Source organism: Rutidosis leptorrhynchoides, chromosome 2, assembly GCF_046630445.1.
Source record: "Rutidosis leptorrhynchoides isolate AG116_Rl617_1_P2 chromosome 2, CSIRO_AGI_Rlap_v1, whole genome shotgun sequence".
NCBI classification, from domain to species: domain Eukaryota; kingdom Viridiplantae; phylum Streptophyta; class Magnoliopsida; order Asterales; family Asteraceae; genus Rutidosis; species Rutidosis leptorrhynchoides.
The window spans coordinates 169,943,395-169,955,326 of record NC_092334.1 but is presented as its reverse complement, the minus strand read 5'-3'; positions in this window follow the sequence as shown (position 1 = coordinate 169,955,326).

Genomic DNA, 11,932 nt, shown 5'->3' with positions numbered 1-11,932 from the left:
TGTTATTGTATTCATCCTTATGGATTAGGACAGGTCGTCTCACACGACGCATTAGCTACCGTTGTAAAATTATTTGGTTCGATTTAGTAGTTAGTAACGGTGAGATGATTTTTAGCTATGCATTAGCTACCGTTTTAGCTACCCTCGGTGATATGATTTTGCATTGCACGACGCATTAGCTACAGTTGTAAAATTATTTACGGTGAGATGATTTTGCATTGCACGACGCATTAGCTACCGTTTTTGAAATTATATTGTATTAACTACCACGGTGAGATGATTTTGCATTGCACGATGCATTAGCTATCGTTGGTGAGTTGTTTTGAAAGGTTCCGGTGTTCTTCATATGAATGATTTTATAGCAGGAGTAGACCTGCACAGATTGTTTTCTAATTATGAGTATCTTGTGGTCTATTATATAAATGAGAAATGATTGATTATGATAAACTAATGAACTTGAAATGTCCCGTTCTTATTGATTAAAAACGTTCCATATTAATTGATTTCGTTGCGAGGTTTTGACCTCTATATGAGACGTTTTTCAAAGACTGCATTCATTTTTAAAACACCATAACCTTTATAAAGGTTTAAAAAGCTTTACGTAGATTATCAAATAATGATAATCTAAAATATCCTGTTTACACACGACCATTACATAATGGTTTACAATACAAATATGTTACATCGAAATCAGTTTCTTGAATGCAGTTTTTACACAATATCATACAAACATGGACTCCAAATCTTGTCCTTATTTTAGTATGCAACAGCGGAAGCTCTTAATATTCACCTGAGAATAAACATGCTTTAAACGTCAACAAAAATGTTGGTGAGTTATAGGTTTAACCTATATATATATCAAATCGTAATAATAGACCACAAGATTTCATATTTCAATACACATCCCATACATAGAGATAAAAATCATTCATATGGTGAACACCTGGTAACCGACAATAACAAGATGCATTTTTAAGAATATCCCCATCATTCCGGGACACCCTTCGGATATGATATAAATTTCGAAGTACTAAAGCATCCGGTACTTTGGATGGGGTTTGTTAGGCCCAATAGATCTATCTTTAGGATTCGCGTCAATTAGGGTGTCTGTTCCCTAATTCTTAGATTACCAGACTTAATAAAAAGGGGCATATTCGATTTCGATAATTCAACCATAGAATGTAGTTTCACGTACTTGTGTCTATTTTGTAAATCATTTATAAAACCTGCATGTATTCTCATCCCAAAAATATTAGATTTTAAAAGTGGGACTATAACTCACTTTCACAGATTTTTACTTCGTCGGGAAGTAAGACTTGGCCACTGGTTGATTCACGAACCTATAACAATATATACATATATATCAAAGTATGTTTAAAATATATTTACAACACTTTTAATATATTTTGATGTTTTAAGTTTATTAAGTCAGCTGTCCTCGTTAGTAACCTACAACTAGTTGTCCACAGTTAGATGTACAGAAATAAATCGATAAATATTATCTTGAATCAATCCACGACCCAGTGTATACGTATCTCAGTATTGATCACAACTCAAACTATATATATTTTGGAATCAACCTCAACCCTGTATAGCTAACTCCAACATTCACATATAGAGTGTCTATGGTTGTTCCGAAATATATATAGATGTGTCGAAATGATAGGTCGAAACATTGTATACGTGTCTATGGTATCTCAAGATTACATAATATAAAATACAAGTTGATTAAGTTATGGTTGGAATAGATTTGTTACCAATTTTCACGTAGCTAAAATGAGAAAAATTATCCAATCTTGTTTTACCCATAACTTCTTCATTTTAAATCCGTTTTGAGTGAATCAAATTGCTATGGTTTCATATTGAACTCTATTTTATGAATATAAACAGAAAAGTATAGGTTTATAGTCGGAAAAATAAGTTACAAGTCGTTTTTTGTAAAGGTAGTCATTTCAGTCGAAAGAACGACGTCTAGATGACCATTTTAGAAAACATACTTCCACTTTGAGTTTAACCATAATTTTTGGATATAGTTTCATGTTCATAATAAAAATCATTTTCTCAGAATAACAACTTTTAAATCAAAGTTTATCATAGTTTTTAATTAACTAACCCAAAACAGCCCGCGGTGTTACTATGACGGCGTAAATCCGGTTTTACGGTGTTTTTCGTGTTTCCAGGTTTTAAATCATTAAGTTAGCATATCATATAGATATAGAACATGTGTTTAGTTAATTTTAAAAGTCAAGTTAGAAGGATTAACTTTTGTTTGCGAACAAGTTTAGAATTAACTAAACTATGTTCTAGTGATTACGAGTTTAAACCTTCGAATAAGATAGTTTTATATATATGAATCGAATGATGTTATGAACATCATTACTACCTCAAGTTTAGTAGGTAAACCTACTGGAAGTGACAAGAAATGATCTAGCTTGAAAGGATCTTGGATGGCTTGAAAGTTCTTGAAGTAGGATCATGACACAAAAACAAGTTCAAGTAAGATTTTTACTCGAATTAAGATAGTTTATAGTTATAGAAATTGAATCAAAGTTTGAATATGAATATTACCTTGAATAAGAAAGATAACCTACTGTATATAACAAAGGTTTCTTGATCTTAGATGATTACTTGGAATGGATTAGAAAGCTTGGAAGTAAATTAGTAAACTTGAAGGGATTTTTGAAGTATTCTTGAAGTGTTCTTCCTATGATGATTATAGCTTGATTCTTGAAGTGATTTTTGATGAAGATGATGATTAACTACTGGAAAAATACGTTCATAATAGTGTGGGTGTGTTGAGAGAGAATTAGAAAGAGATTTGGAAGTGAAATGGAGTGAATGATGAGTGTTAATTGGTGAGTGGTGAGTGGGGTTAAAAGGAGTTCTAGTTAGTTGACTAGCTCATGGTAGAAGTTAAAATTGATTAGTCATACATGACATAATCAAGAGTGGAATCCCATGCTAGTTCCTATTGGTATATACCCATAGTAAGTACGTTTTGAAGCTGTGTATAATACGGGTAAAAATACGACTAGAATTCTTGATGAAAGAAAAGAATGGGAAAGTAACTGTAACCATTTTCGTTAAGTATGAGTGTTTTGATATATGTCTTGAAGTCTTCCAAAAGTATTTTAATACATCTAAATACACTACATGTATATACATTTTAACGGAGTCGTTAAGTCATCGTTAGTCGTTACATGTAAGTGTTGTTTTGAAACCTTTAAGTTAACGATCTCAATTAATATTGTTAACCCATTGTTTATTATATCTAATGAGATGTTAAATTATTATATTATCATGATATTATGATATATTAATATATCTTAATATGATATATATACATTTAAATGTCGTTACAACGATAATCGTTACATATATGTCTCGTTTCGAAATCCTTAAGTTAGTAGTCTTGTTTATATGTATATAACTCATTGTTAATATACTTATGGAGATACTTACTTATCATAATCTCATGTTAACCAAATGTATATCCATATATATATCATCATGTCGTTTTTACAAGTTTTAACGTTCGTGAATCGCCGGTCAACTTGGGTGGTCAATTGTCTATATGAAACATATTTCAATTAATCAAGTCTTAACAAGTTTGATTGCTTAACATGTTGGAAACATTTAATCATGTAAATATCAATTTCAATTAATATATATAAACATGGAAAAGTTTGGGTCACTACAGTACCTACCCGTTAAATAAATTTCGTCCCGAAATTTTAAGCTGTTGAAGGTGTTGACGAATCTTCTGGAAATAGATGCGGGTATTTCTTCTTCATCTGATCTTCACGCTCCCAGGTGAACTCGGGTCCTCTACGAGCATTCCATCGAACCTTAACAATTGGTATCTTGTTTTGCTTAAGTCTTTTAACCTCACGATCCATTATTTCGACGGGTTCTTCGATGAATTGGAGTTTTTCGTTGATTTGGATTTCATCTAACGGAATAGTGAGATCTTCTTTAGCAAAACATTTCTTCAAATTCGAGACGTGGAAAGTGTTATGTACAGCCGCGAGTTGTTGAGGTAACTCAAGTCGGTAAGCTACTGGTCCGACACGATCAATAATCTTGAATGGTCCAATATACCTTGGATTTAATTTCCCTCGTTTACCAAATCGAACAACGCCTTTCCAAGGTGCAACTTTAAGCATGACCATCTCTCCAATTTCAAATTCTATATCTTTTCTTTTAATGTCAGCGTAGCTCTTTTGTCGACTTTGGGCGGTTTTCAACCGTTGTTGAATTTGGATGATCTTCTCGGTAGTTTCTTGTATAATCTCTGGACCCGTAATCTGTCTATCCCCCACTTCACTCCAACAAATTGGAGACCTGCACTTTCTACCATAAAGTGCTTCAAACGGCGCCATCTCAATGCTTGAATGGTAGCTGTTGTTGTAGGAAAATTCTGCTAACGGTAGATGTCGATCCCAACTGTTTCCGAAATCAATAACACATGCTCGTAGCATGTCTTCAAGCGTTTGTATCGTCCTTTCGCTCTGCCCATCAGTTTGTGGATGATACGCAGTACTCATGTCTAGACGAGTTCCTAATGCTTGCTGTAATGTCTGCCAGAATCTTGAAATAAATCTGCCATCCCTATCAGAGATAATAGAGATTGGTATTCCATGTCTGGAGACGACTTCCTTCAAATACAGTCGTGCTAACTTCTCCATCTTGTCATCTTCTCTTATGGGCAGGAAGTGTGCTGATTTGGTGAGACGATCAACTATTACCCAAATAGTATCAAAACCACTTGCAGTCCTTGGCAATTTAGTGATGAAATCCATGGTAATGTTTTCCCATTTCCATTCTGGGATTTCGGGTTGTTGAAGTAGACCTGATGGTTTCTGATGCTCAGCTTTGACCTTAGAACACGTCAAACATTCTCCTACGTATTTAGCAACATCGGCTTTCATACCCGGCCACCAAAAATGTTTCTTGAGATCCTTGTACATCTTCCCCGTTCCAGGATGTATTGAGTATCTGGTTTTATGAGCTTCTTCAAGTACCATTTCTCTCATATCTCCAAATTTTGGTACCCAAATCCTTTCAGCCCTATACCGGGTTCCGTCTTCCCGAATATTAAGATGTTTCTCCGATCCTTTGGGTATTTCATCCTTTAAATTTCCCTCTTTTAAAACTCCTTGTTGCGCCTCCTTTATTTGAGTAGTAAGGTTATTATGAATCATTATATTCATAGATTTTACTCGAATGGGTTCTCTGTCCTTCCTGCTCAAGGCATCGGCTACCACATTTGCCTTCCCCGGGTGGTAACGAATCTCAAAGTCGTAATCATTCAACAATTCAATCCACCTACGCTGCCTCATATTCAGTTGTTTCTGATTAAATATGTGTTGAAGACTTTTGTGGTCGGTATATATAATACTTTTGACCCCATATAAGTAGTGCCTCCAAGTCTTTAATGCAAAAACAACCGCGCCTAATTCCAAATCATGCGTCGTATAATTTTGTTCGTGAATCTTCAATTGTCTAGACGCATAAGCAATCACCTTCGTTCGTTGCATTAATACACAACCGAGACCTTGCTTTGAAGCGTCACAATAAATCACAAAATCATCATTCCCTTCAGGCAATGACAATATAGGTGTCGTAGTTAGCTTTTTCTTCAATAATTGAAACGCTTTCTCTTGTTCATTATTCCATTCAAATTTCTTCCCTTTATGCGTTAATGCAGTCAAGGGTTTTGCTATTCTGGAAAAGTCTTGGATGAACCTTCTGTAGTAACCAGCTAGTCCTAAAAATTGGCGTATGTGTTTCGGAGTTTTCGGGGTTTCCCACTTTTCAACAGTTTCTATCTTTGCCGGATCCACCTTAATACCTTCTTTGTTCACTATGTGACCGAGGAAATGAACTTCTTCCAACCAAAATGCACACTTTGAAAACTTAGCGTACAATTCTTCCTTCCTCAATACTTCTAACACCTTTCTCAAATGTTCACCGTGTTCTTGGTCATTCTTTGAGTAAATAAGTATGTCATCAATGAAAACAATGACAAATTTGTCAAGGTATGGTCCACACACTCGGTTCATAAGGTCCATGAACACAGCTGGTGCATTAGTTAAACCAAACGGCATGACCATAAACTCGTAATGACCGTAACGTGTTCTGAAAGCAGTCTTTGGAATATCATCTTCTTTCACCCGCATTTGATGATACCCGGAACGTAAGTCAATCTTTGAGTAAACAGACGAGCCTTGTAGTTGATCAAATAAGTCGTCGATTCTCGGTAGTGGGTAGCGGTTCTTGATGGTAAGTTTGTTCAACTCTCGGTAGTCGATACACAACCTGAATGTACCATCTTTCTTCTTGACAAACAAAACAGGAGCTCCCCACGGTGATGTGCTTGGTCGAATGAAACCATGCTCTAAAAGTTCTTGTAATTGGCTTTGCAATTCTTTCATCTCGCTGGGTGCGAGTCTGTAAGGAGCACGAGCTATTGGTGCAGCTCCTGGTACAAGATCTATTTGAAATTCAACGGATCGATGTGGGGGTAATCCCGGTAATTCTTTCGGAAATACATCGGGAAATTCTTTTGCGACGGGAACATCATTGATGCTCTTTTCTTCAGTTTGTACTTTCTCGACGTGTGCTAGAACAGCATAGCAACCTTTTCTTATTAGTTTTTGTGCCTTCAAATTACTAATAAGATGTAGCTTCGTGTTGCCCTTTTCTCCGTACACCATTAAGGGTTTTCCTTTTTCTCGTATAATGCGAATTGCATTTTTGTAACAAACGATCTCTGCTTTCACTTCTTTCAACCAGTCCATACCGATTATCACATCAAAACTCCCTAACTCTACTGGTATCAAATCAATCTTAAATGTTTCGCTAACCAGTTTAATTTCTCGATTCCGACATATATTATCTGCTGAAATTAATTTACCATTTGCTAATTCGAGTAAAAATTTACTATCCAAAGGCGTCAATGGACAACTTAATTTAGCACAAAAATCTCTACTCATATAGCTTCTATCCGCACCCGAATCAAATAAAACGTAAGCAGATTTATTGTCAATAAGAAACGTACCCGTAACAAGCTCCGGGTCTTCCTGTGCCTCTGCCGCATTAATATTGAAAACTCTTCCGCGGCCTTGTCCATTCGTGTTCTCCTGGTTCGGGCAATTTCTAATAATGTGGCCCGGTTTTTCACATTTATAACAAACTACATTGGCATAACTTGCTCCGACACTACTTGCTCCGCCATTACTTGTTCCGACACCATTTGTTCCTTTCGTTCTGTTAACCCCTGGTCCGTAGACATCACACTTCGCCGCGCTATGACCATTTCTTTTACACTTGTTGCAAAATTTGGTGCAGAACCCCGAGTGATACTTTTCACACCTTTGGCATAGCTGCTTCTGATTGTTGTTGTTGTTGCGGTTATTATTGTTGTTAAGATGATTGTTGTGGTTGATGTTGTTGTTGTTGTTGTAGTTGGGCCGTTTGTTGTAGTTGCGATTGATGTTGCGATTGTTAGGATAGTTGTTACGATTATTGTTATAATTGCTGTTGTTATTGTATTGGTGATTCTTATCACCGTTTTCCTCCCACTTTCTTTTGACTTGCTTCACATTGGCCTCTTCAGCAGTCTGTTCTTTAATTCTTTCTTCAATCTGGTTCACTAGTTTGTGAGCCATTCTACATGCCTGTTGTATGGAGGCGGGCTCGTGTGAACTTATATCTTCTTGGATTCTTTCTGGTAATCCTTTCACAAACGCGTCGATCTTCTCTTCCTCATCTTCGAATGCTCCCGGACACAATAGGCACAATTCTGTGAATCGTCTTTCATACGTGGTAATATCAAATCCTTGGGTTCGTAACCCTCTAAGTTCTGTCTTGAGCTTATTGACCTCGGTTCTGGGACGGTACTTCTCGTTCATCAAGTGCTTGAATGCTGACCACGGTAGTGCGTACGCATCGTCTTGTCCCACTTGCTCTAGATAGATATTCCACCATGTTAACGCAGAACCTGTGAAGGTATGCGTAGCGTACTTTACTTTGTCCTCTTCATTACACTTACTTATGGCAAACACCGATTCGACCTTCTCGGTCCACCGTTTCAATCCGATCGGTCCTTCGGTTCCATCAAATTCCAAAGGTTTGCATGCAGTGAATTCTTTGTAGGTGCATCCTACACGATTTCCTGTACTGCTAGATCCAAGGTTATTGTTGGTATGTAGCGCAGCCTGTACTGCTGCTATGTTTGAAGCTAGAAAAGTACGGAATTCCTCTTCATTCATATTCACGGTGTGTCGAGTAGTCGGTGCCATTTCCTTCAAAATAGTTAAATGGAACAAGTTAATCATACAGAATATTAAGAGTAGTTAATAGTATTTCGTAGCATAATATGAACTCATTTATAAAAGCTTTTTCTTCATATTAGCGTTTTATAAGTTTAAATTCGGGTAGTACCTATCCGTTAAGTTCATACTTAGTAGCTAATATACAATTCAACTACTACAATTCTATAGCTACAATTCAACTACTACAATTCTATATGAAAAACTGATTATAATAATATTTCGCGTTCAAACTTTTACACAATATTTTACAAACTTACAATACCGCTTATTTTACATATAGCATGAAATATAGCACACAATAAATTTGATACAAGATGGTTGTGAAGATAATTCTAGCTAGTACACAAGTCGTTCAGCAAAGGCAATAAAGACACGTAATTCATACGTCCAGAAACAAGTCATGCATTCTGGTTTTACTAGGATTACTTCCCATCCTTGGTCTTGTGGAACATAACCGTTATGGCCGTTGATAAGACAGCGTGTTGTAACGTCGTCAAAGGGACGAGGGTTACGTAATGTCCAACAGTCCCGTAACAATCTAAAAACCTCATTTCTTACCCCAATTACCGACTTCGTCACTTGTGGAAACGTTTTGTTTAATAGTTGTAGCCCGATGTTCTTGTTCTCACTTTGGTGAGAAGCGAACATTACTAATCCGTAAGCATAACATGCTTCTTTATGTTGCATGTTAGCCGCTTTTTCTAAATCACGAAGTCCAATATTCGGATATATTGAGTCAAAATAATTTCTTAACCCATTGCGTAAAATAGCATTTGGGTTCCCCGCAATATATGCGTCAAAGTAAACACATCGTAACTTATGGATTTCCCAATGTGATATCCCCCATCTTTCGAACGAAAGCCTTTTATAAACCAAGGTATTCTTGGAACGTTCTTCGAATGTCTTACAAACTGATCTCGCCTTAAATAGTTGTGCCGAAGAATTCTGACCAACTCTAGACAAGATTTCATCAATCATGTCTCCGGGTAGGTCTCTTAAAATATTGGGTTGTCTATCCATTTTGTGTTTTTATACTGTAAAATAGACAAGAGTTAGATTCATAAAAAAATACTTATTAATACAAGCAATTTTTACATATATCATAAAGCATAAGCACACTATATTACATATATTCCACCACACGAATACAACTATCTTATTCCGACTTGCTTGTTTCTTCTTCTTTGGTTTTGGTTCGTTTTCCCAAGTTTCTAGGGATATATGATGTTCCCCTAATACGAGCCGTTATTTTCCACATTGGTTTAGAGGTTCCCGGGTCATTGTTACAACTTAAGGACTTCGGGGGTTGACGATACATATAAAGTTCATCGGGGTTGGAATTAGATTTCTCTATTTTTATGCCCTTTCCCTTATTATTTTCTTTTGCCTTTTTAAATTCAGTTGGGGTAATTTCTATAACATCATCGGAATTCTCGTCGAAATCCGATTCATCGGAGAATTGGTAATCCTCCCAATATTTTGCTTCCTTAGCGGAAACACCATTGACCATAATTAACCTTGGTCGGTTGGTTGAGGATTTTCTTTTACTTAACCGTTTTATTATTTCCCCCACCGGTTCTATTTCTTCATCCGGTTCCGATTCTTCTTCCGGTTCCGATTCTTCTTCTGGTTCCGACTCTTCTTCCGGTTCCTCTTCAGGAACTTGTGAATCAGTCCATGAATCATTCCAATTTACATTTGACTCTTCATTATTATTAGGTGAGTCAATGGGACTTGTTCTAGAGGTAGACATCTATCACATAATATCAAACGTGTTAAGAGATTAATATATCACATAATATTCACATGTTAAAAATATATAGTTTCCAACAAAATTTGTTAAGCAATCATTTTTCAAGTAAACACGGTCGAAGTCCAGACTCACTAATGCATCCTAACAAACTAGATAAGACACATTAATGCAAAATTCTGGTTCTCTAAGACCAACGCTCGGATACCAACTGAAATGTCCCGTTCTTATTGATTAAAAACGTTCCATATTAATTGATTTCGTTGCGAGGTTTTGGCCTCTATATGAGACGTTTTTCAAAGACTGCATTCATTTTTAAAACACCATAACCTTTATAAAGGTTTAAAAAGCTTTACGTAGATTATCAAATAATGATAATCTAAAATATCCTGTTTACACACGACCATTACATAATGGTTTACAATACAAATATGTTACATCGAAATCAGTTTCTTGAATGCAGTTTTTACACAATATCATACAAACATGGACTCCAAATCTTGTCCTTATTTTAGTATGCAACAGCGGAAGCTCTTAATATTCACCTGAGAATAAACATGCTTTAAACGTCAACAAAAATGTTGGTGAGTTATAGGTTTAACCTATATATATATCAAATCGTAATAATAGACCACAAGATTTCATATTTCAATACACATCCCATACATAGAGATAAAAATCATTCATATGGTGAACACCTGGTAACCGACAATAACAAGATGCATTTTTAAGAATATCCCCATCATTCCGGGACACCCTTCAGATATGATATAAATTTCGAAGTACTAAAGCATCCGGTACTTTGGATGGGGTTTGTTAGGCCCAATAGATCTATCTTTAGGATTCGCGTCAATTAGGGTGTCTGTTCCCTAATTCTTAGATTACCAGACTTAATAAAAAGGGGCATATTCGATTTCGATAATTCAACCATAGAATGTAGTTTCACGTACTTGTGTCTATTTTGTAAATCATTTATAAAACCTGCATGTATTCTCATCCCAAAAATATTAGATTTTAAAAGTGGGACTATAACTCACTTTCACAGATTTTTACTTCGTCGGGAAGTAAGACTTGGCCACTGGTTGATTCACGAACCTATAACAATATATACATATATATCAAAGTATGTTTAAAATATATTTACAACACTTTTAATATATTTTGATGTTTTAAGTTTATTAAGTCAGCTGTCCTCGTTAGTAACCTACAACTAGTTGTCCACAGTTAGATGTACAGAAATAAATCGATAAATATTATCTTGAATCAATCCACGACCCAGTGTATACGTATCTCAGTATTGATCACAACTCAAACTATATATATTTTGGAATCAACCTCAACCCTGTATAGCTAACTCCAACATTCACATATAGAGTGTCTATGGTTGTTCCGAAATATATATAGATGTGTCGAAATGATAGGTCGAAACATTGTATACGTGTGTATGGTATCTCAAGATTACATAATATACAATACAAGTTGATTAAGTTATGGTTGGAATAGATTTGTTACCAATTTTCACGTAGCTAAAATGAGAAAAATTATCCAATCTTGTTTTACCCATAACTTCTTCATTTTAAATCCGTTTTGAGTGAATCAAATTGCTATGGTTTCATATTGAACTCTATTTTATGAATATAAACAGAAAAGTATAGGTTTATAGTCGGAAAAATAAGTTACAAGTCGTTTTTTGTAAAGGTAGTCATTTCAGTCGAAAGAACGACGTCTAGATGACCATTTTAGAAAACATACTTCCACTTTGAGTTTAACCATAATTTTTGGATATAGTTTCATGTTCATAATAAAAATCATTTTCTCAGAATAACAACTTTTAAATCAAAGT